The sequence below is a fragment of the Copidosoma floridanum genome, unplaced genomic scaffold, assembly GCF_036245765.1.
Source record: "Copidosoma floridanum isolate Cflo_tuat_1 unplaced genomic scaffold, Cflo_Japanese_pri ptg000025l, whole genome shotgun sequence".
Lineage (NCBI taxonomy): Eukaryota > Metazoa > Arthropoda > Insecta > Hymenoptera > Encyrtidae > Copidosoma > Copidosoma floridanum.
This window is the reverse complement of record NW_028321902.1, coordinates 2258047-2280191: the sequence shown is the minus strand read 5'-3', so window position 1 is coordinate 2280191 and position 22145 is coordinate 2258047. Positions and strand designations below refer to the sequence as shown.

The 22145-nt window shown below is 41.3% G+C and overlaps 1 protein-coding gene across 5 annotated transcripts in view; it reads right to left on the bottom strand.

Annotated features, from left to right (window-relative positions):
- The window catches only part of bru3 (CUGBP Elav-like family member bruno 3), an 825259-nt gene that overhangs the window by 59478 nt on the left and 743636 nt on the right, over positions 1–22145 (bottom strand). For 3 of the 5 annotated variants that reach the window (XM_089595410.1, XM_014355940.3, XM_089595411.1), the window contains 2 exons: positions 8784–8832; positions 1486–1559 (listed from right to left, as the gene is read on the bottom strand). The gene's annotated coding sequence lies outside the window, so the exon portion shown is untranslated. Of the gene's footprint in view, positions 1–1485; positions 1560–7888; positions 7986–8783; positions 8833–18656; positions 18704–22145 lie in introns of those variants that run through there. The other 2 variants (XM_089595412.1, XM_014355939.3) reach the window with 2 other exon arrangements.

Below are 22145 nucleotides of genomic sequence, written 5' to 3'. Positions count from 1 at the left end.
GTATTGCCGTCAATAATCATTTGATAAAACATTAGGTCACAAATTTTTGGTGTAATACAGTTAATGCAGGTAGTAAAAAATATAAAAATATGTAAATGTACGTATAAAACTCACATTATAATGGGAATACAAAATATAAATATTTACAAACGTGATATATAATATATATATAAAGAAAACATCGACAACGAACGAGACAATACATCCAACGAGCGAGCCACTATATGGTCACAGCTGTATATAATAAATAGTGGAGGTGATTATTCAAGTTAAAAGTGAGGTTAGGACAAGGTGTGTAATTTCGTTGTTGTTGCTGTTTTTGACAAAAAAAAAGTTGAGGATTCAAAAATTGCTACCACAAAAATCATTAATCAAAAGAAGAAAAAAAATGACCATCGTGAAAATCGTTCAGCGCACATTTTTAACCCTTTGAGGCATCTGAGTGCATGAGGTTTGATTGTTATTAAAATTCTTTTAAATTTTTTTTCTATTTTTTTTTTGCATAGAAATTATATTTAGGCACATTCAGAAAACCAAAACCTCAATTTTTCATTGAACAACATTGTTTAAAGCGTTGCAACAGTTTATTATGCCGAAAAAGGTTAAAGCATTGGAGAGCCTGTACTCTAAGGACAATCTATGGCAGTTCTTAAAAAAAAAATAAAAAAATGAAAAGACTAAATTGATGCAAAATTACAATATCCAGACTCGAAACTTGTGTGAAACAAAGAAAAAGGCTGTAACAAAGCTCGATCACGACTACTTAAGGAAAGAAAAAATTAATTGAAAATCTCTAGTCAAACAAGAATACCATTGAAAATTAGGTGTGTCGTTTACCCGCCGATGCACATAATGGGCTGATGGACCATGGAATTAAGTAACAGTGTGAAAACGGGATGAGTGTTATCGCCTTTTCTTGTTACCAAAAAACAAAGATAGGCAGGAGCAGCAAAAAAAAAAAAAAAGAGGACGAGAGGAAAAAAGGAGGGGCTCAGTAAGTGAGTCGTGTGTGTTACTTTTGTGTGAGACATAATCGGACCATGGACTTTGGTATAGTGAGAAATGGCGTGACGAAGGAGGAAAAAAAAAAAAAGAGAGAGAGAGAGAGAGAAAGATCACGCGTGAGCGTTGAGAGGAAGGGAAAAGTTCCCTTCCTTGGCTTCCGTACTTTTTTTCTTCTTCTTTTCCTTCCTACTTTCACCAAAGACACTATCTAATTGGAATGAGAGGGCGAGGAGTAGCAGCACGGGTAGAGGATGGAAATGGTAAGTAAGTATTTATGGCGAAAGATACATCCTTGTCATTGGAAATAATTCGATCTTATCTCATTTCGTTCGAGGCCAGCTGTCTTTCTCTCCCCTCTTTGAGTGCGATAGGAAGGTACGTGTGTGTGTGTAAATGCGTTGAGGGGCATTGATTATCACTCATAGTAATCAAGTATTAATGAAATGGAAGCTCTAGCTATCTCCTGGAAGTCGAAGTTACCTTAGCAGCGGCCGCCACCGGTGCCTCCTACTTCCAGAAGATGGCACTGGCGCTCCCGTCGTCCATCATGCGCTCTGTAATACAGAACAGAACAAAAAAAACCAAGAGATGTAGGCGTGGCCTGACGCAGCATTAGACGTTTTTTTATTTATTTATTTTTTTTTTCTCTTTCTTATGTCGATGGATCGTTCACTGTTACGTGTCCTCCTTTCGTTTTTCCGAACGTCTCGGGCTCGTAAAGTTGTTTCTTTATTTTTCAACTTCTTTGCCATGTACCATGAGAATATAAGAAAAAAAAAGTCATGAGAGAGTAATATCATGGTTATCGCTCTTTGGGTGTGCGATGAGGTCTCATGTTGTATTGTCTCAAAGCGTTTTAAGCTCCTTTTTATTTTTTTTAGGTTAGGGTTCGAGTTGATTATAATGTCAGTGCAGGATATTTCTCTCGTTCATTAATTCGTGTCATCGTTTTTCCTGAAAGATTCGCGCATACAACACGATTATTCGACAGCAGATGGGAAACCATTTTCCGGGACCCCGACACTTACTCCATTTTAACATGGACACCCCATAGGGATCATTCCAAGTAATAAGCAACTGGAAAACTTTAATTATACCGATCGAAAGAAAAAGAGGAGGAAAAATCTCCTTGGTTTATATACGCCCACGCGATTCGAGGCGCACAGCCAAGATACAAGGGTGTAATTAGCAATTCATCAATGTTGTCGGGATCCCGAAATCCCCTCCCTTCTGCTTCGACTCTCAAAAGCGCTGGGCTTGCTCGTGCCAGCGACTCGCGAAGTTAATTAGGAAGCCCTTGTAAAACGAAGACAAGGCGGGGTAATTAAAAATCTTGTCAACATCGCTCGTTCGTTCGTTCGTTCGTTCGTTCGCTCCTTCGTTCCATGACGCAACAGAGGTGGTCCGAATCGAAAGAAACTTCCAAGAAGTTAAAGGAGAGGGATGGCGGTGTGGGCGTGTACCTGAGGGCTGCTCTCGGCAAATTAAATTCTCGTTCGATCGATCGCTCTACTCGCAAAGGAGGATCTTGGAGCTTCAGGAAGCCGTATAGTGTTTTTTAGCGAACGTGGTGAAACAACCATGGATAAGAATCAGAGACAAAAAGGCAAAAAAAAGTCAACACTTTATTAAGAAAGCCTATACCATTTCCTCCCGTGCAAACGTCGTGACCCAGATTGCTGATTTACTTATCGAATCCCTCGGTCAAGCTAAAAGCCCTTGGCTTCTCGACTCTCGAACCTCTTGGCCGCACCTTTGCTCTTCGTAAAACGTCCTTTTATCCCCATCTTTAGGGTCGCCAATGCACTCCTTGGTCCACCTTTCCCAGGAAAATTGGATCTCCGCACTAACGTGACCTTTAGGGCTTGTTGCTCTCAGCCTGCGTCCCCTTGCAAAAGGAAAGAGAATTCACCCTCGGGAAATTATGTACGAAACTTTTTTTTTTTTCTCTCTCTCTCGTCCCATCCTTTATTTCTTCTGTCCAACGTTCGATAAGAGCTACAAAAGCAAGGCGACGCCCTGGGATTTGATTTCGAGACGCATCGATGGACAGCGACGCCCAAGGATAATGGATCGAGTTTGCCAGTCGAGTGAAATGGCTTATTCACTTACACTTGGTGTATAGGGGTCGTACTTTTACAGTTCCTCGATGATTACACGTCCCTACACACCAAGGTTTCAGCAGGACGCAACTCAAGGTCGATGCGCCCTCTGTCAGGAAAAAATCTCAAACAATGAATCCTTATCGTGCCATGTACGCAGCCCCAAGGCGCTTATCAAAGGACTTCATTTATTTGCCACGCTCTCTTACATTCGTTCCTTCACCCGCTCTCGAGAAATATGAGAGCTACTATCTGCTGCAATTCCGACTTTTTTATTTTAAGCAGCTTGCGGTGAGCTGTAGCTACGTATACATATACAGACAGGGTAAAAGAGAGCGTAAAAAGCGACTTCTCCGCAACTCCAAATTACAGAAGACACCTCACCGTCTTCTACCTCCCCCCCCCAGCCTTCCTTTTTTTCTTACGGAACGTTTTAAATTTTTGATTTCTCAGCTCCCACCCTTATTACATGTACTCTCTCTCTCGCGCTATCGCTATTATGAATTCTTAAGATACGCCAAAAGCCAGCACAGACGCTGCCCTATTTTTCGAGATCCCTGAATAATTCATCCCCACTACCCACCTCCCCCCCCACTCTAAGCAAGAGAAGCGCGGTAACTCGAGAGAGTCTCGGTAGCAAAGAGGATGCAAAAGCTCGAGATGGAGTTGGTTATGGAAGGAGAGAGAGGGGGGGGGGCGGGATAAACGAGAACAATTTTCCACTTTTCTTATTTATGACGAGCGAGCGTTTAAAACACGCGCGCGCACTCAAACACACACACACCCACTAGAGATGGAGAAAGAGATATTTAGAGGTTAAGAGAGAGAGAGAGAGAGCGCGCAAAAAAAGAAACTGCGTGGCGCATTGTGTAAACTTTTCGCCCGGACTCGACACTGTTTACCCTCTAAAAGGAACAGCTTCTAACTTGCGCCGAGAGAGAGCGGGGTGGTGGGGGGTAAGGGCTTTTCCCGCGGCAAAGTTGGACGCCAATCGATAAAAGACACGACGACGATGTCCTGCCATTCTCGGGGTGTCCTTCCCCCCCTACTGTCCCCGCGTGGCACGAGATGGAGCGGAGGGGGGTGGTGATGATGCTAGGAGAGACAGACGGGGGGGGGGGTAAGAGATCGAAACTTATCTACTTGCTCAACTAGCTTTGGGCGGCGTAAGTAAGTATACGGCTTCAGCCAGCCACCTTATCCCGCTCTCGTAACCACTTGGCTCGGGGAGTTTGTTCGAGTTCGCTTTTCAAATCTGCCTCGACACCCCCACTGTCGAGTTAATGCCCGACGAGGGAGTTTCTATCTCGCGCTGTACTGCTGCTGCTTGGCTGTCTCTTGAAGGCTGTATGGTGTCGTATATAGTCGCGTTGAAAGCGATTGTGCAGGGAATCGCGTATACCCACGCGCGGATACACTTTCGGAAACAAAGAAGGCCATTACTATTTTCAAATTTGGGTGTTTGCTGGACGCCCACACCCAATGGGGGTGAGTTTTTCGAGGATCCCACTGCCTGCTTGTAGAGTACATGTAGTTGTTACATTTAAATTTTGACTCGTGCATCTTTAAACACATCCGCCGTTGGGAGATAAACGACGGCCAACAAATCCTTCGCGCGGGAGCGCCCAAGTTATAAGCTCCGCGCTTCAGCGGGGCGATCAGCGAGTTTCGAAGTGAAACTTCGGAAAATCCTCCGGCCTTGAGAGTATTGATTATTTCAGATTATAAAAGAAGGAAAAAAGCACTTTTCTTTTTGCACGAGGGTGGAAAGACGGTCGAGAGATTAAAGTGTCTCGGAGGGGAGGGAGATTTTTTACCTCGTCCCTTAAAGACGACCCGTCGTGAGAGCTTCGCTACAGCGGACTTCCCAGGCTGGTAATTAATCGAAGGATTTGTCCTGGAGGAGAAAGAGGGTAGAGGGAAGTTATGATTAAAAAGGAAAGATTCCCCTTCCTACGTAAAATCGTTCTCTCGTGGCGATGACGTCGATAAAGTACCAGCAGTCGGTATACATAATACCTACCCAAGGACATAAAGGGTTAGAAGTAGCATTGGCAAAGCCCAAAGGTCGGTTAACGCGACGCAATTAAAATTTGATCTGTCCTTTGTAGCTGCTCTAATAGAACACTGAGTCGTGGCGTGTGAAGAGACCAAACGGAGAAAGAAAGGTTAGGGCGGATAGAGGAGAAGCATCGTCTCGAAACCATAAACGATGTAATTAAGCCGGGGCCACGCGGCTCGGAAGCTATAGGGCTCCTTTCTCCTAAAGGCCGGTCATTAACGCGGGAAAAACGCGCCGAATCGTCCGAACAATGAAACTCTTCCACAGTGGGGGAGGGGAGAGGATGAAGATTTTCCTTCTGGGATCTTTTTTCTTGGGATGTCGAGACACAGTGTTGCGGCTCCATGAAAGACGTTCAGCGCGATGTGTGCAACTGAAAGGTAGGAGGATTGCTTCTTTTTACGAGTCCAGCCAACTCCCTGTCGTCTTTTTGGCGCGAAACTTCCTTCAGCAATTTAGCACTGTCAGAATACGACTCGACGGAACATTAGGCGTCATATCCACGTGATGTCTTTCCCGGGGACTTTGGAGTGACTTTTTTTCGGGAGAGAGAAGTGCAATTCGCTCGAGGCTTCAGCAAGAACCACCATATATATACGCGACAGTACCATTGGAATTACTTTTTCGCTCCAAGTGGGTTGGCAAAACTGTATACAACCCATCATGATGATAACCCAGAAACTGGGATAAAGTTCTTGGGGAGTACGGATTGTACATGGTGTTGTATCAATAAAACTGCTGTAAACTCTCGGTGCCTTAGTCTGTCCCCAATGTTTTATCAGAAGTTGCACGCGCGGATACATATATATATATATATACATACGTGGAGGCATTGAGGGACACAACCCTCTACTAACACCTAGGCTTTGGAGTAGTAATGCCGGCTCATCGAAGCTCCCAATACTGGCGTGTATAGAAAGGGAGACAGAGAGAGAGTCAGGCAGCTCTCGTGCACGTTATTGAAGCGATTTTACGTATTCCACGAGGGGCGTCAGATGGAATCCAGCCCAGAGTGTCGGCTGCGTTTTGCATTGTCAGTGTAGAAGAGAGAGGGGGTGGATACTGTACCAAAGTCCCGGAGCCTAGTTCGTCGCTTTATGCAATGATGTAGCCAAAGCTTCGCAGTGTCTGTGTGTGTGTGTATACTCTGCCCCTTCGCGTCATCTGATTGAACTCACACACGTATTGGTGCGCGTGTATACACGGGCACGTACTCTCTCTTTCCAAAGGATACAGAGATCATCTACATAGGTATACATGGAGACGTATAGACAGGGGGAGTGGGGGCAGGTCGAGACACTGCGTTGGAGTAGGAGTACAGTGTATAGGGCGCCTGGTACGGATCACTCTGCCGCCTGCATCCGTGTCAAGGCGAGGGCTTTGTGGACCGGAGATTACAATGGCATCTCCTCCAGATTAGCATATGAATTACGGCTCGTCCCGTACTCCCCCTCGAGCCGAGTTCCATCTTTCTCTCGCAGCGAAGCTGGTGTACGTGTGGGCACATGGACTGGCTCGCGAAGATTCAAGAAGTAAAGTACCATCTGCCTCTCGGGGAAGATCGAGGAAGAGTTGTCCGCGTATGCGGGCCTTTGGCTTGACTTTGGACGAGACTGACCCAAGGAGGTCTCCATACACGTGCAAGTCGTCGGATCATGCGGGCTGATGTGGAAGCTTCTTCTCCCACTCATTGTTCGAAGGACTTTATATGGGCTTTGGAGACTTTGCAGTTTCAGGAATATTTTGGGAACCATCATTCGTCTTGGTATTACTTGTGGACTATGGTCTTTTGTTTGGTTTTACAATGGACTTTTGCGAATGTAAAAGAAGAAAAGGGAATTCATGAGGTTTCCTTTAGCATTTGGAGCATTAGAAAGACGATCGTTTGGTTGGTGGATGGTCGAACACGTCATCCGATGAGGGATTGTGTTTCGCAAATTTTGTATTTTGATCAGATTTCATCTTACAATTGTGAGATAAGGACTTCAAAAAAGGGATCATTAGTAGATGACAACATAACGAACGAACGAGCGATGATGGAGTATTATTTTGCAAGTGAAATATCATATGTAAATGTCGTTAAATTTTGTCATTATATAGCCAATTGGATTTGTGTATTTAGTGTACTATTGTTACTTGTTACTATGATATTAACCCGTTCAATGCAATACAATCATTAGTATTTGGAAAAAAGTCAAATCTCAAATTTATCTTACGCTATATCATTTATCACTATTTTTTGGTGTTAATTGCTATGAAAAATAAATGTCATTAGATCAAGAGAACGCTTTGCTCATTGTAAGTATAATTGCGAATAATAATAATAATTCTTATCGACTTAAGACATGGTTGTGATTTAAAAATACCTGAAAGGGTGAATGCACTTATGAATGACCAATTTTGTTATGCAATTTTTTTCTTACACAGTCACAACATTAAGATAGTCCACACCGATTTAATGTTAGGAGTCCCGCAGCACATTAGATTTACGTTAAAGCTGACACAGTAAACACGAGTTTTTATACAAAACACAGAGAAAACTATGTAAAAAAAAAAAAAAAAAAACAAATGTGCTTCTTAAATTCACACATAAATATAATTCCACAGATAATACAAAAAAAGAGACAGAGAGATTTGATTAATCGTTAAATTTTAGCCCACTACCGTCACACTCAATGCTTTTTATTTTGCTTGTTTCTTTTCAATTGTGTCCACGTACCTTGAACATTTGTGTCTTAGGCTTCAATGTCTTCGTGATACTCGTCACACCACACGAGAGAGAGAGAATAGCTCGACAACGCGATCACGTCTTTTTTTTTTTTCTCTTTTCATTAACATCATCATTCAAACTGATCATTAACCAGTGCACCCACCCCACCCGTCATCTTACTATCGAACAAATATCTAGCGTTTTTGGATTTTTATTATTTACTTCGAGCGAGCTCCTAAGTTCTGCAAGAAAAGTATTACAGTGTTTTTTTTTTTTTTTTTTTTTCGTAATAAAAATCGAACAAAAAAAGAAGAGAACAAAAACAGCATCAGATATACTGAATCTATGTATACAAATCCGAGTCACGATCGTTTATCCGTTTGTGCGTCACTTATCTTCATCTTTTGGATGCCTTCCAAAGAATAGAAAAGAAGAAACGCAAACCCGAAAAGCGAAGGGCAAGGGAGTATACTATTTAGGGTAGTCGAGCGAATCAGTGAAAGAGAACGTGTCCTATTTAGGACGCTTTACTTCTTTCGACTCTCATACACTTTTATGTTGGAATATATACCGGCTCGTTTCTTTATTTTTTGAATTTTGTTACCGTATTTTTACATATTTTTGGCCAAAGTGCAATAAAGAGATTTTATTTTATGCTGATATCTACAAAAACAGTTCGTTCCAAGATCAAAGACGAAATATGATTTGAAAAATAATAGTCGATGATATTCATAAGCCAAAAATAAACGATCGTGTCTCGGAGCTCGCGTATGGAAAAAAAAAATCAACTGGAATCGTAATGCTGACTGTAAGTTCAATTTTGGAATAAAATCGGGATGGCCGTGATTTTGTGGCTCATCATCGCGCGCTTGTATTCATCATCGGATCGATCGCTTGTTCTCACCTCCGCGGTTTTCACTGTCCGCCGGTTTCACTTGAATAGGACGGTTCATCTGTAACAGAAAGCAAAAACAACGTGCTCACGTAAGTTACAATTGCAAGACAACGATTTGACATTTAATTATTTATGAGTGTTTTTTTATCGTAAAAGGAAACATTTTTTATGAAAATAATCATGCTTCATATCGATAAGTATATCTCGTATTGTTCTGTACATGGGCCCGGATAGTTGGAATTTAAGGAGTTGGCCATCTTGGGAAGTCAACAGTCAGTTTTTATCAAATATTACTAAAAAAATTCATGTATTTTAACCATTATTCCCTTTAAACTGAGTAAATTTATGAAGTAAAGTTCGTATGTTTTACACAGTTGCCTACAGAGATTTATCAAAATTTTCACTCCAACTAAACATTTTTTTTTTTTTTTTTCATCAGGATTATAAGGTAGATTTTAATAAACTTGCATCGATTCATCCATCGTGAGCATTTCTAACCTAAAAGAGTTAAAAAGTCGAATCCATCCCTCGCACCTTCCATTAAAAATAGTCAACCTCTTTAAAGGACGTTCTGTACTATAAGAGTAGTGCATTGATGTTGAACCAACTTTTATTCAACTTGGAATAAACGATGTGATTAAAAAAGGCTTGTACCTTCATTGAGTCAACGTCGATTCAGCATTGAATCGATGTAGAATCATTATTGATTCAGAATGCAATCAACATGTATATTCATCGATGGAAAGAAGAATATCATGCAACTAAAATCTTGAATTTGGAAAAGCTCAAAGAAACGGTAAATTTCTATTTTGTAGTGTTAAACCCTACAACATAACCTCAACGGTTTATTTGTTGAAAAAAAAAAAACTTGTCTCTTGGATTCAACGTAGTTTTTCCCTCTTTCCCCCCTGACTCGGTGATGAATACATCTTTCAAAACAAAACACGAGAGAGGATCCACTTTCCCACCTGAAAGTGACAAAAGACTCGCTCGACACTTCCATTATTCGGCATGAAAATCCAGCCTCGTAAAAAGAGACACGCACTTGTCTGCCGAGCTCACGGAGGCATCAGCAACTTTCACCGCTCCCACGTCTAATGGTCCATCGTAATGGCGTCTATCTTTGTCCATCACGGGATGAATCATTCATAACGCGTATGCCACGGGACACTATCGCCTTCGATTTTTCTGCCCTCCTTCTTGACCTCTGCCCACATAAAAGCAGGGTCTTCCTCTTTTATTCCCTCCGATCGCCTCGTAATGTATATACATCCCGGCCCTATTCTTTGGAGAGGGTCGTGCAAGAGAACATTGCCATTTTATTTTTGACTGATACACCCACTCGCCCCGGGATATATAATAAGGACATCCCAGAATTTAGCGCAAAAACAAAAAAAAAAAAAAAAAAAAGGAAAGGAAGAAAGAAATTTCCTCTTTGAATGCAAATACCCGTGTACCCTGCGTTTTCTCCAAGCATACGAGACGCAAGCGAGCCTACTTCTTATACATAGAAATCCATTAATACAATCAGACCAGCCGAATTTCCATCCATCCTTAAGGAAAAAAGCTCGCCACGCACACACGGGATCCAAGCTGATTTCAGATTCGGACTCGGCAGGAGCGTATTCATAGAAAATTACGTCCAATTCAGGAGCAATCAGCCGCTAGTCTACCCCACTTTTCCGCCCTTTTTTTTTTTCTCGTGAAAAAACATCATATACCCCGCAATTTTCCCAATACGCTCTCGCTCGCCCTAAAAAATAATTGCGTGTGTGTACAACACTACATAGCGGTGTGAGTTGGGTGTCCGAGGGAAATTAAAGTGCGCGAGCATCCTAGTAGTCCATTAGACGCTCGGGCTTTTGTTGTCGGCTCCGTTGTCATGGGGAGAGGCTTCGAGGGAGGGCTGCCGCTCGCGGAGATACCGGAACCGAGATACCTGCCACCTTCTTGGCGTCCTTTTTTTTCCACCCCCCCCCCCTTGGCACGTTTTAAGCGAGCATTCTAATTTTGCCTTATTTCTTTCTTTTTTTTTCCCTGCGAGTTTTACGAGTTTGACTCGTGTCTTTTTTTCTTTTATGGGTTCCTGCGAAGCGAAACTGATAATATCTCACCTTTCGCAAGCGAATTGTTTATCGAGAGGGTGAAAGTGTAGGGAAAAAAAAGGATAGTTGAGTGCGGTTCTTCGAAGTGGAGAGGATCCGTGTAATTAGGGCTGAAGGGAAGCATTAAATAAAAGTTCTGTTGTGTGACCTCGATCCACTTGTTTACTGCGTAGGTGCTATTTTTATACGCGATGTGTTCTATACACGTTTCAATATGACTTCGATTAAAAAAAAAAATAATAATAATAATAATTCGCAAACGGAAAAGCTCAAATATCCCGGAGCGAGATGAAATTTCGTCGAAAATCAGCGCACCCGCGCTTCTTCATTTTCCGTAATCGCATTCACTCGACCCGCGTAAATACGCGCGTCGACATCGAAAAATCCCTCATTTTATTTCGCCCGGCCGATTCTGTGATTATTATTATTATTTCATATCTCACAGATATGACTCAACCGCGAGTTCAACTATTAAAACGCGTATGCATTTATTGAGGACTAGGCATGGTTGGGTTTCGCGTTTTTCATCCAAATGCATCCCCCCCCCTTTTTTTTTCTTTCACGTTAATGAGAGGTTTAGGGGGGGGATTGCCGAGGACGTCGGTCTGCGGCTGAGTTACATCGGCCGAGCTTGACGCGGTGGTTTTGCTGTGCACACGTTTCGAAAATGTGATGGATGCGCCGTATGAGGAATCTGTTGTGTTTAGGGGGCCCGTAATGGATTACTTTGGTTTAAAAAAACACGCACGAATGCGCACACAATAAAAAGTTATTTGAGCTTTCGACTGGATTTTGAAATTTAGGATGGTAATTTTTTCAACATAAAAATATTCTTTTATTGCATTGTATGAGCGTAGTGACGTTGTGAGATTACAGCAATATGTTTCATTAAATGCTGTTAAGTATGAATATTATTTTCACAGAACTGCCTTAACTCATTCTTATTTTAAATTATTATTTTTGTTGCAAAAATTTGATAGAATATCCTACTGTTCAAGTGTTGGATTCAAGTTCGAGGGTGAAATTTTTTTGAAATTCATGACAATAGTGTAAACTAATAACTCTCTCTGCTTGTTCCTAAAAATGTTTTTTTATTTCCTAAAAGATCAAATTCTTTGTTAGTCAATCGAGAAAAATTGAAAAATGATATTTAAAAACTCTATGTTTAATAAATACGCATGTATTAAATATTTTATTGCAGGATGAATGAAAAAAAAAGAAAAAAAAAAAGGGAATACCAAAACATGAAAGCTGTAAGAACAAAAAATCCAATTTTTGTCTCCACAACCCTTACAAACCAACTTTTAACAAAATTGTGCAGAAACTCGGAGATCTGATTAAAAACGGGACTTTTGTTAAATGTCCTTACACTTTTTTCCTACATCTAAAGGATCTAGATCGAAAAAACAAGCACCCACTGCGCGATGATCATAATATACCCAGAGAGAGAGAGAGAGAGGCGCAGCAGTGCTCCATCCCCGTTTCCTTAATATACTTAAGAGACTCTCTCTCTCTCCTTCCACCAACACATACGCGCAGGGAGAGCTAAGTGCAAGTTTCCGCTGTCATCGTTCGTGTACATTAAACGCACGGGGGGCACCGTATAGGAGTAGAGAGAATCGATCGAGCGACCAAGACGGATGACAATAAGCAAATGTGTTTGCCGAGGCGCCGCTGCTGCACTGCCCGAAGAGCAATTAATTAACTCCGATTATCTCCAAGCAGGCGACGCGAGCATATATATATATATATACCATAAGGGTAGGGTTAACGCGCGCGTGTGCGTGTCTAGATACGTATTATGCAAGACGATACGCCAGCGAGTGGCAGCCTCGATAGTATTTTATTTATTATATATCCACGTGCGAGAAAAAGGCAGAGCCTTTGGTCGTTTTTTCTCTCACGGCAAAAAGAAGCAAACCAAACAACTTGAGTTTATCGAGTATGTATCGTCGTTCAGCCGCAAAAGGGCGTAATTTCAGGAAATAGAGGCAAAAACCTCCCCATGTGTTTTTAATTATTGATAGAGCTTTTTGCCCCTCTCCCTCCAGTTACTATACTTAACGACGGACATTCAAGACAACGACACCAATAATAATTAATAATCAACGAGTACGAGCGCCAATGAAATTGTTGGAAAATTATACAGCTATTCGTTGATTATACCCCCTTTTTCGAAAAACACGCGGGTGTAATGTGCTCTTCGATCGTTCAAACATCCGCGTCTTTTTTTTCCCGTATAAGAGACTTTTTAAAACCTCCCTTCCAAACGTCTTACCTCGAGATTCCTGTTTGGATCAATGCGGCCCACCGCTGGAAAGATTTGACACGTTCGCCTGTACATGACTCCGTTGGAAATCGCACAATAACAGGCGTCGTCGCCGTTTGTCGCACGTACGTGTGTTGTGTATTGTTGGAGGGAAAAGAGAGCAGCGACGCGTCACGGATGAAGGAAAAAAAGTCTGGCTCTCTTATTTTGCGTCGGTGCACTTATGGTTTGGTTGGCGGAAGTGAAGAGTGTGCGAGGCAGCAGATCGGTGAGAGAGAAGATTTTTTCGGATGAAGCAAATGGTGGGTCTCATTATGAATTTAAGGGATGGGATTACAGAGTGTTGGCACAGCTAAGCTGGTATGGTGAAAGACACGAGATATCAGACAAGTCTCGCAAATTTCGAGACATGATTGGTCTCGGTTTGTAACCAACCTAAGAACATAGTGTGTTGGAAGTGTGTCCACAGAAATGATGTAATGAAGAAGATATAAAAAGTGTTACTGGTCGGTCTCGTTTCATCATCTTTTTTTTTTTTTTTTTTACGAGTAAATTGAACTTTTTGGCATTTGCGTTGGATTCTTTGGCTCAGGCGTGGAGGCCGAGGTCAAAGTAACGTCGAAAAGATCAAAAAAGAACATCTTTAGTAAAGAGGACGTATTTCGTTGGTGGTGCCATCGACGCGTGAAAAAAGGGTACGACGTACACGAGATATTACACGTACGTTGGTACAGACGTACACGTGTATGGACAAGTGAGGGAGCGAACGAAATCGAAAAGGCCTTCTCGCGCAAATCCAATCGCAGCTGTCTATGGTAGAGACGTCGGCGACGGCGAAGCCTCTTTGCAGTCTCCGTTATAGTTCGAAGACGTTTCGATTCGAGCGCGCGAGAGCTTCGGAGGAAGATTGTCAGGCTTTTTTTCGCGAATATTACCCGAAGATGGAAGGGATTCGAGGGACTTTTTTTTTTCTTGTAGATTTTTCTATTCGAGGTTTGCCGATGAGATATTTTGTCTGAAGCTCATTCGTTGGTCGTCCTCGAAATTCAAATTGTGCTTCGAACACAACGACGCGCCAACCGTCGCTCTTCATCTCGTCGATGGAAATCCGTTACGTGCGTTAATCGGAAAAGCTCTATGCAAATAGTTGAATAGTCCACTAAGTTGGAAATACTGATTTTTTGTTTAGCAGGTCATCAAATAATTTCTCACGACTTTTGAGTCAAAAACGCGACTACTGAACGAATTTTATTAAAACTGCCATAATAACAAACAATTACCTTTAATACTGTTGAATGAATTGAAAAACAATTACATTAAATTATAAAATTGTATACTGTGATGTATGCATTATGAAAATTTTTTAGAAATGATTTTGAAAAATTGCTTTTCGTTTTGCAGTTTATGTAGATACGTGTGATTTGTGCTATCTTTGTGGACTATTTGCAATGGAAATGTGATTTTTTTCCTTCGGGATGGTAAAAAAAACAAAAAAAAAAAAAAAAAATGTAGTTTCTTATTATGAAAAATTCTTATATTCATTGTTTTGGCTGTAAATGAAGCGAACGTTTATGTTTGTACAAATAAAAATTTGATAATTATTATGTAACAGAACTTGGTCCCATTGAATTAATAAATACGTAAATAAAGAAATAAATATTATCAGCTGATGCTTGTCTATATTTTTAACGTATGCAATAACAATGTGTGCATGTGTTTCTATCAATATTTTTTTATTACGCACATGTACCTATACGTTTTTTCATAAGATTTCATGTAACAACTGTATTTTTATTAACAAGCATTTTTTCGATTTTTTCTTCGTGCATATTCTCTAGGAAAAGTAAAGTGTAACTCATTGAACAATTCCTGAAAATTTCATTCGTAACCACAATTTCCAGACAATAAGCTACTTATTTAGTATTGGCAAAATATTAATTCAAAACGAATTTCTTTTTATGAAATACATGAAAAACCATCGCATCAGTTTTATAACATACAAGTAACGAAATTCATTCCTACAGCTTTCAATGAATTCTTCAAAAAACTTTTGCTCCAATAAGATTTGATCGAAAATGTAAGAAAAAATTTTTTTTTGAAAGCAGAGGTTTGAGCTCTACAGGAGAAAAAAAATCTATTAAGCGATTCGATGACATTTTCTCAACTTCAGACTTATGACGAGGTAACAGCATTTCTTTGAGGAAAAGAGGTCTTGCGGAAGGAAAAATAAAGTTTAGTATATTTTTTTTTTTTTACAATTTATTCTTAGAAATTGACGAGACATGTTGGTGAGCAGTTTTTTTACGAAAGCGGGATCAATGAGTTTGAAAGTTACGACGTGGTGAAGTTTCAAATCAGGATTAAAGTAAAATTTTAACGACGTTTTCTTCACGTCACGAAACAATGGGGGTTGTAAAATTAAATCGTAAAGTGATTTATACCTGACCCTCGAGGTTGGACTTTACGCTTCATATACACTTTTTTTTTTAATGTTGATTTTTTCCCCTCAAGTGCCCATCTTTTTTTGCCATTACTTCCTCGTTATTTTTTACGATACTCCTTTTTTCTTTTTTCCCCCCTCAGTTATGAAATTCATTAATTAAAGGCAGATACTTCCACTCTTTTTTTTTTTACAATAAACTCTAACAAGCTTTTAGTTAATGGGTTCTTGACAGTATTATCTTCAGCAATGCAATCGTGGATTTTAATTAAAATACAATAAATTTTGCCTCACTCAAGTTTTTTTCTCAATGAATTACAACTAAAAATTTATTTTTATAATTCTCGAGTTTTAACAAAAAGCTGTTTTGAGAATTCTTCTGCAGATTTTTTCGTTGAATATAAAACAGTTAAATTATTTACTTATTTTCATTATTATTATTAAGTACCCCAGAAATATATTTGTCGAAAAAAAAAAAAACTTGATAAAAAAACTATAAAAATTAATAACAAAGCAGTACATCATAACTAAGAAAAGAGCCTATCCCATCTATAATGTAAGACCCATCTGTAACCCCAAAGAATCACTATAGCTATATACACGAATATCCATCTTTCCCGTCGTCATGTGCATTTCGTAACGAAACAGCTGCAGCGTGAGCGTGTAGTAATTGGAGAGATACTGGCGATACATAACGCTTGCCTCGAGTGATCGTGTTGTTTGTTATTCGTACGAGTGGTCTCGTTTATCCTGTTGCAGCTTTATTTCCATTTTTTTTCTATTCTACTCAATAAAAAAAAAAAGATGCTATGGATACTTTTCGACGTCGGTGGTGATACAGTTGAAGTATACCAAAAAATTATCTTTCACGGCCCGTATGCCATTGGACCGCGATATTTCCCCGCGACGTTTCAATGAGATAAAGAAAAATGACAATAAAAGCCAAGAGTTAATGAATCGATCACAGAGACAAAAAATATAATGTATACGGGCCGGCCGTGCATGCACGGAGATAAAAATCGCGTCGTTGTCACTTGTCACCCCCTTCGTCTACAATATATACACCTCACATATATGTATACATTATACATGCTTCGTTTGCGAGTTACGTGTATAGGTACAATACGCACGAGCGCGCAGCTGTTCCTTTTTTTTTTCTTTTTTTTTTTTTCTTTACCGAGACGCGTGCCGCACACGCCCCACGAGTGTATATATTATGTATGTTTCCGTTCTCCCTCTCTTTCACTCTACCTTTTCTTATTATTCATCATCTACTTCGGGGTCCCTTCGGTGCGCTGACCTACACTCGTCTCATGTTGGAAGACTCGAATTTTTCGTTTAGTTTCTCCTGGTGCAAGTGATACTTTCATGATTGTTTGGGCGCGGATTTTGACGTCAAGAAAAATACACTTTGTAATACGTAGATTGCTTCTTTTAAAGGTTGAATCAGTGGTTTTAAGTTAATTTTTTTTATGTGAATACAGTGAGTTTGTATTATTAAGAAAAAAAAAATCGATTTCTTTCAATCAAGCCATTTAGGTATACTATATAGACACATACTGTCATGAAGCCATGATTACACACAATTTACGCAATCAACATTACTTAAAAAAAAAAAACAAAAAAAAATCACACACTTATCTGGTTAACTATTCACGATGTCAGCTGAGTCTCTCGAAAGCAAAATAATCATCGATTTCCTCTAGCTGTTTTATAAATGCATCTTCCACAATCGCGCAAACGCCGTCCCCTTAAAAAAAGGAAAGGACAGTTTAACCGCGACTTGCGTTACCCCAACCGTACACTATATACACACGCATCCGTTGAACAGAGTTCGCAGTTTACAGAAAGAAATTTTTCCCCGACCACCGCGAGCTTGCGCGCATAATATACAAATGAGATCGTGTATACAAAAGTGATGGCCTATTTTTGGAGCCGACTTTTCGTCCGACACGTGTTACGCTCCCTCGCGGTAAGTATAGCGCGTACGCGCTTCCGTATGTATACGCGTGGTGTCGAAGAAACTCGATATTCGTGCGTCGAACAAAATTTTGATGGTGTACTTTTTTTTAAAAATTTCTTTTCACTCTTTGCTTCGCATGAAAAATAGTCGACGAACGTAAGTAAAGACCTTTCCTTGTGCTTCAATAACAAAAGTGAAACAAAATAATGATCCACTCGAGCAATTAACGACCCCACAGTTTATTCTTAAACGGCAGCAAAAAGTGAAGGAAAAAAAAAAAAAAAAAATCCATGCAGGGTAAAATATGCATGAGATCTATACCCCCCGACAAACAAGCACAAGTTGACGCTCAAAGAAGCAAAAAAAAATTGTGGAATCGAAATCCAAATCGTCAAAGCTCGTGTCCCTTCCCTAAATCATCGTCACCGCGCGAGAAAGGGCGGGTCATTCGCGTGAAATCGAAAAATCTCCATTGCAAATGGCCCCAACGACCCTCTCCCCGATAGCGAAAAGGGCAGACGAAGAAAAAAAAACGCGTGTCGTTGTTTTTCCCCTCCCTCTTGACGTATATTTTTCCATCTTTCCTTTTTTCGATCCCTCACTCATATAGACGACAACTCGATAAAGACACAAAGTGTTTGTTTTTTCTTCGGGAAAATTATTTTCGGGTGTTTATGGGGCACTTTCGTTTTGTTATTGTTTATTTTCGCACGCGAATTCATCCCGTTCGCCCCAATAACCCTTACTCAATGTCGTTCACGTATGAAAAAAAACAACGTAAAGATACGAAAAATCGGCACTGCACGTATCGATACGCGCTCGGGCTTTTGCCAAGTGTGTGTGTTTTGAGTGAAAACACGCAGATCAAAAGCAACAGCGGCGCGGGTTTAAATTTAGAAAGCGAAGCGCGCAACGTTACCCAACCAACTTTCGCGGTGATTTCAACGGCCCATGCGTGTCCGACGACCCCTTCCACCGTGTACCATTAGTCGATCGTCAAACTCTTAAAAAAAAAGCTCGAAATTTCTCTTGGACCATTAAAAGCTCGAAAAGAAAGGGAACTTATGTACGAAACGTAGAGAAAAAAAAAAAAACAAGGGCTCACCATAGTAAAGTCGCTCCGCCGCGACGCGATCACTTCCACGATGTGCACCATTTGTAGCTCGATTCCGTCGTCCGGCGCGTATCACAACTGCGAGTCGCAAAAAAAAAAAAAAAACAACAACGTAATATGTATCCCTCGCACCTCGACTCGCCGATCAAGAACCAATAACAAACAAAAAGCAGCAACGATTTGCGGGTACACTCGCGCGTTGTATACAATGACAATAATAGTATAGGCCAAAGGGCGACGAAAAAACGAAGCCGGGATCGCAAAAAAAACCGTATACAAGCGAGTGTCGGCGAGTATCGAAAACCCGAGCAAAAGCACACGCACAACGAGAGATGGAGAGAGTATATGGCAGTAGCAGCAGCTCGTCCGCGACTGATACTCGCACTCGGTTCGGCCTATACGCGCACGCACCCTCTTTTCCCTGCGTACCCCACCACCGCTGTATGCTCGGAGCCCACGCACTGGCAAAGACGCAGGGGGGGGTTGGAGGAGAGCGGAGGGTGGCCCGGGGTATGTATATACATATACATACACCGATGTAGCCAGCCGGCCTAGCTAGCCCCCCGTTCCCCTTTTGCGTCGCTACCTACCCCCTGTATCCTTGATACGCACACAGAACTCACCACCCCCTGGATACGTATACATGTATATGTATTGTATGTAGCACAGAAAGCCTCCCTTCGGCTATTGCTGCTGTTATGCCGAGCTTACGCACCCTCGCTTTCTGTATATACCATGCATATATGTATCTACGTGTAGAGGAGGTTTTCAAGCGTACGAACGAGCGAACCCCCCCCCCCTGGAACAATGTGCGTGAGTGCGTGCGTGTGTGAGCGTATGTATGTATCAGTCGGTCTTTTTCTTCTCCCGGGTTACGCACATACATACACGTACGTAAGAGCCATCCGTTTGATACTCGAGGGTGGTGGAGAGGGTGTTGTAGCACACGCACACACAATTTACGTACTTTTACCCTGTATATGTATGTTATGTACCCAAGCACCCAGCGTCTTTTGTTTATACGTATAGACGTATCCATATATATATACACACATATACCTACTCTCTTCTCTTTTTTTTGCTCGTAGCAAAATACCTCGTAAGCTACTTCTCCCTTATATGGCATAGCATTCGGAGGGGGGTGGCGGTATAGGTGCGTCTTCGGTGTACACACGAAAGCTACGTCATAACCGCGCGCGTATCGCGGGGCCGATCAAACGCGTATAGTCGCTCCTCGGGAATTTTCTTCCTCAGACCTCGGCTCCTTTTTTTTTTTTTTTCACGGGGATTCCTTGGCGCGTGGGCAAAGTGTGTATATGTAAGACGAAAGGGCGTCTTTTTTTTGGGGGGGGGGGACGAAGGAAAGGGAGAAACTGGGTCGCCTAATGGGCCACGGCCTATACCCAACCCTCGCTGCGTAACCCTCTCGCCCGGGGATTTTTCCCCCTTCTCGAGTCTATGTATCTGGGCTCCCTTTCGTGCCCTTCGCTCTGACGATGATGATTTCTTTTTTTTTTTTTTTTTTTTTTTTTTTTTGGACTTTCTTCAACAACGGGAGTTTTTGGTTTTTCTCCCCTTGTCGAAAGAACCTCTTTTTTTGGGGGATGGGGGTTAGTCACGTAGGTGCTTTTCATCCACTGATACACCGCGACGGTAGACTACAGGAAATTGCCGTTGTAGCTTCCTTTAATTTCCCGGTGTTTGTGTGTTTTTTCGCTCGCGGGAGACGGACTTTGACGGGGGTTTTCCTTACCGATTTCACGTTGGGCGGCTCGTGGGTACCTGACTTTGAGGAGAAAAAAAAAAAAAAGTACTAACGAGCGTCGCGCGGGAAATCGATCAAAAGACAGCTTCTGTCGTCCGTGCACACGTGCGAAAGGTGAACGCCCCCAAACTCGTTTCGCTGCGTAACGACGGCGTTAATGGACGTGAAACCACTTTTTTTTTTTTTCCTCTCGAAAATGAAAAACTTATTCTTCAACACCAAACGGAAGATGAATTATGAAAAACACACACGGGCGCTCGAGTTATTCTTTTTCCACGCGCTTCGATGCCCATATCGATTTCGTCGTCGCTGCGAGAGGCAGGGGAAAAAAAAATATGGAGTAAGGGGGGAGGGGGAAAGTAGAAAAGGGTCTTGCTACCCTCGGCGCCCTTGCGATGCCAGCTCTTGCGAATTTTCACTTTCCCCTTCGTGTTTCCGAGTATATACACGCGTCTTGCGTCGTTAGGTGGTATACGTACGCGCGGTAGGTTTATAAGGCAACGTTAGTGCGTACAAATAATCGATAATGTGTGGGCAGAGTTTTTCATATTACAACGTACGTGGGTGTACTTTGGTGCTTTTCCTCTTACTCCATCGGGTCTGGATTTTTTTTGCTTTTTCGTTTAACCATAAAATGATTTTTTTTTTTTTTTGCGAGTTTAATGTTTTGATGGTCAGAAGAAGTACGCTACAGAATCATCTCGAAAAAAACAGTGAAGAATAGCTCGATTTTTTTTTTTATACGCGTACACGAGGAGGAATGAGAAAACAAAAATTACTGCACGATTATCCGATTGTAAAATATTCGCAGTGTACGAAATATTCCTGTTTGTGGTAAAAAGGAAGTGGTAAAAAAAAAAAAAAGAAGATTACTCCATTTTTGAGTAAAGTTGGGATGTTATGTTACTCGACGAGAAGTTTCATCCTACCCGTACTAACAAAGTTTAAAATATCACACCGTAATTTAACAACTACCTAATATCATGAGGTTTCTTACAATGGATGTAATTTTCCTTCCCACACCTTCCTTGTCGTGACCTACAAAAACTACGGGTATACTAGACTAAAAATGGCCATAGTCTCGTGAAAAAGGTAAAAATTCTCTTGACGATTACTAAACACAAATGGCACCTTTACATTTATCATCTCAGTGTATTGTACAACGCCACTAAAGAAAAGCCCAGAGAAAAGCTTGCGTTGCGCGAGGGGCTGCTTCGGTACCCATAAAACGCACTGTATACACACGCGTTAGCCCAACATCTGGGAGCTTTCGTTACTTATTGATATACACCCATTAGTTGGACGCGCACCCAACAGCTTCTCGATGCCCATACATCAATACTCACACGCGTACACGTAAGTGTGCGCTTACGAGCACCAATGTCGCTTTTGAAATTTCGAGTCCTACTCCCGGTGTACGTGTGTCCATACTTTGAACTTTGTTTTTCTAGTATAACATACATAGTGTGCAGACGCTTGTAACGAGGAAAAAGAAAAAAGATAATTTCGAGGAGGAAATTTGAAAAGATCGATAAGAGCCTTCCTCGGCCTCGCACAGCTGGCGAACGGGGTGGAAATGCAGCGTTGAAATCTCCGCTTTGTTCGACCCACCTTCGTAGTCCCCGTTACTTTTAAACTCCGTAAAAAAACGAAATAACGATAATTTATAAGGTTATTTGGGATGTTTGGCCATTTTTTTTTTCAAATAAACCAAA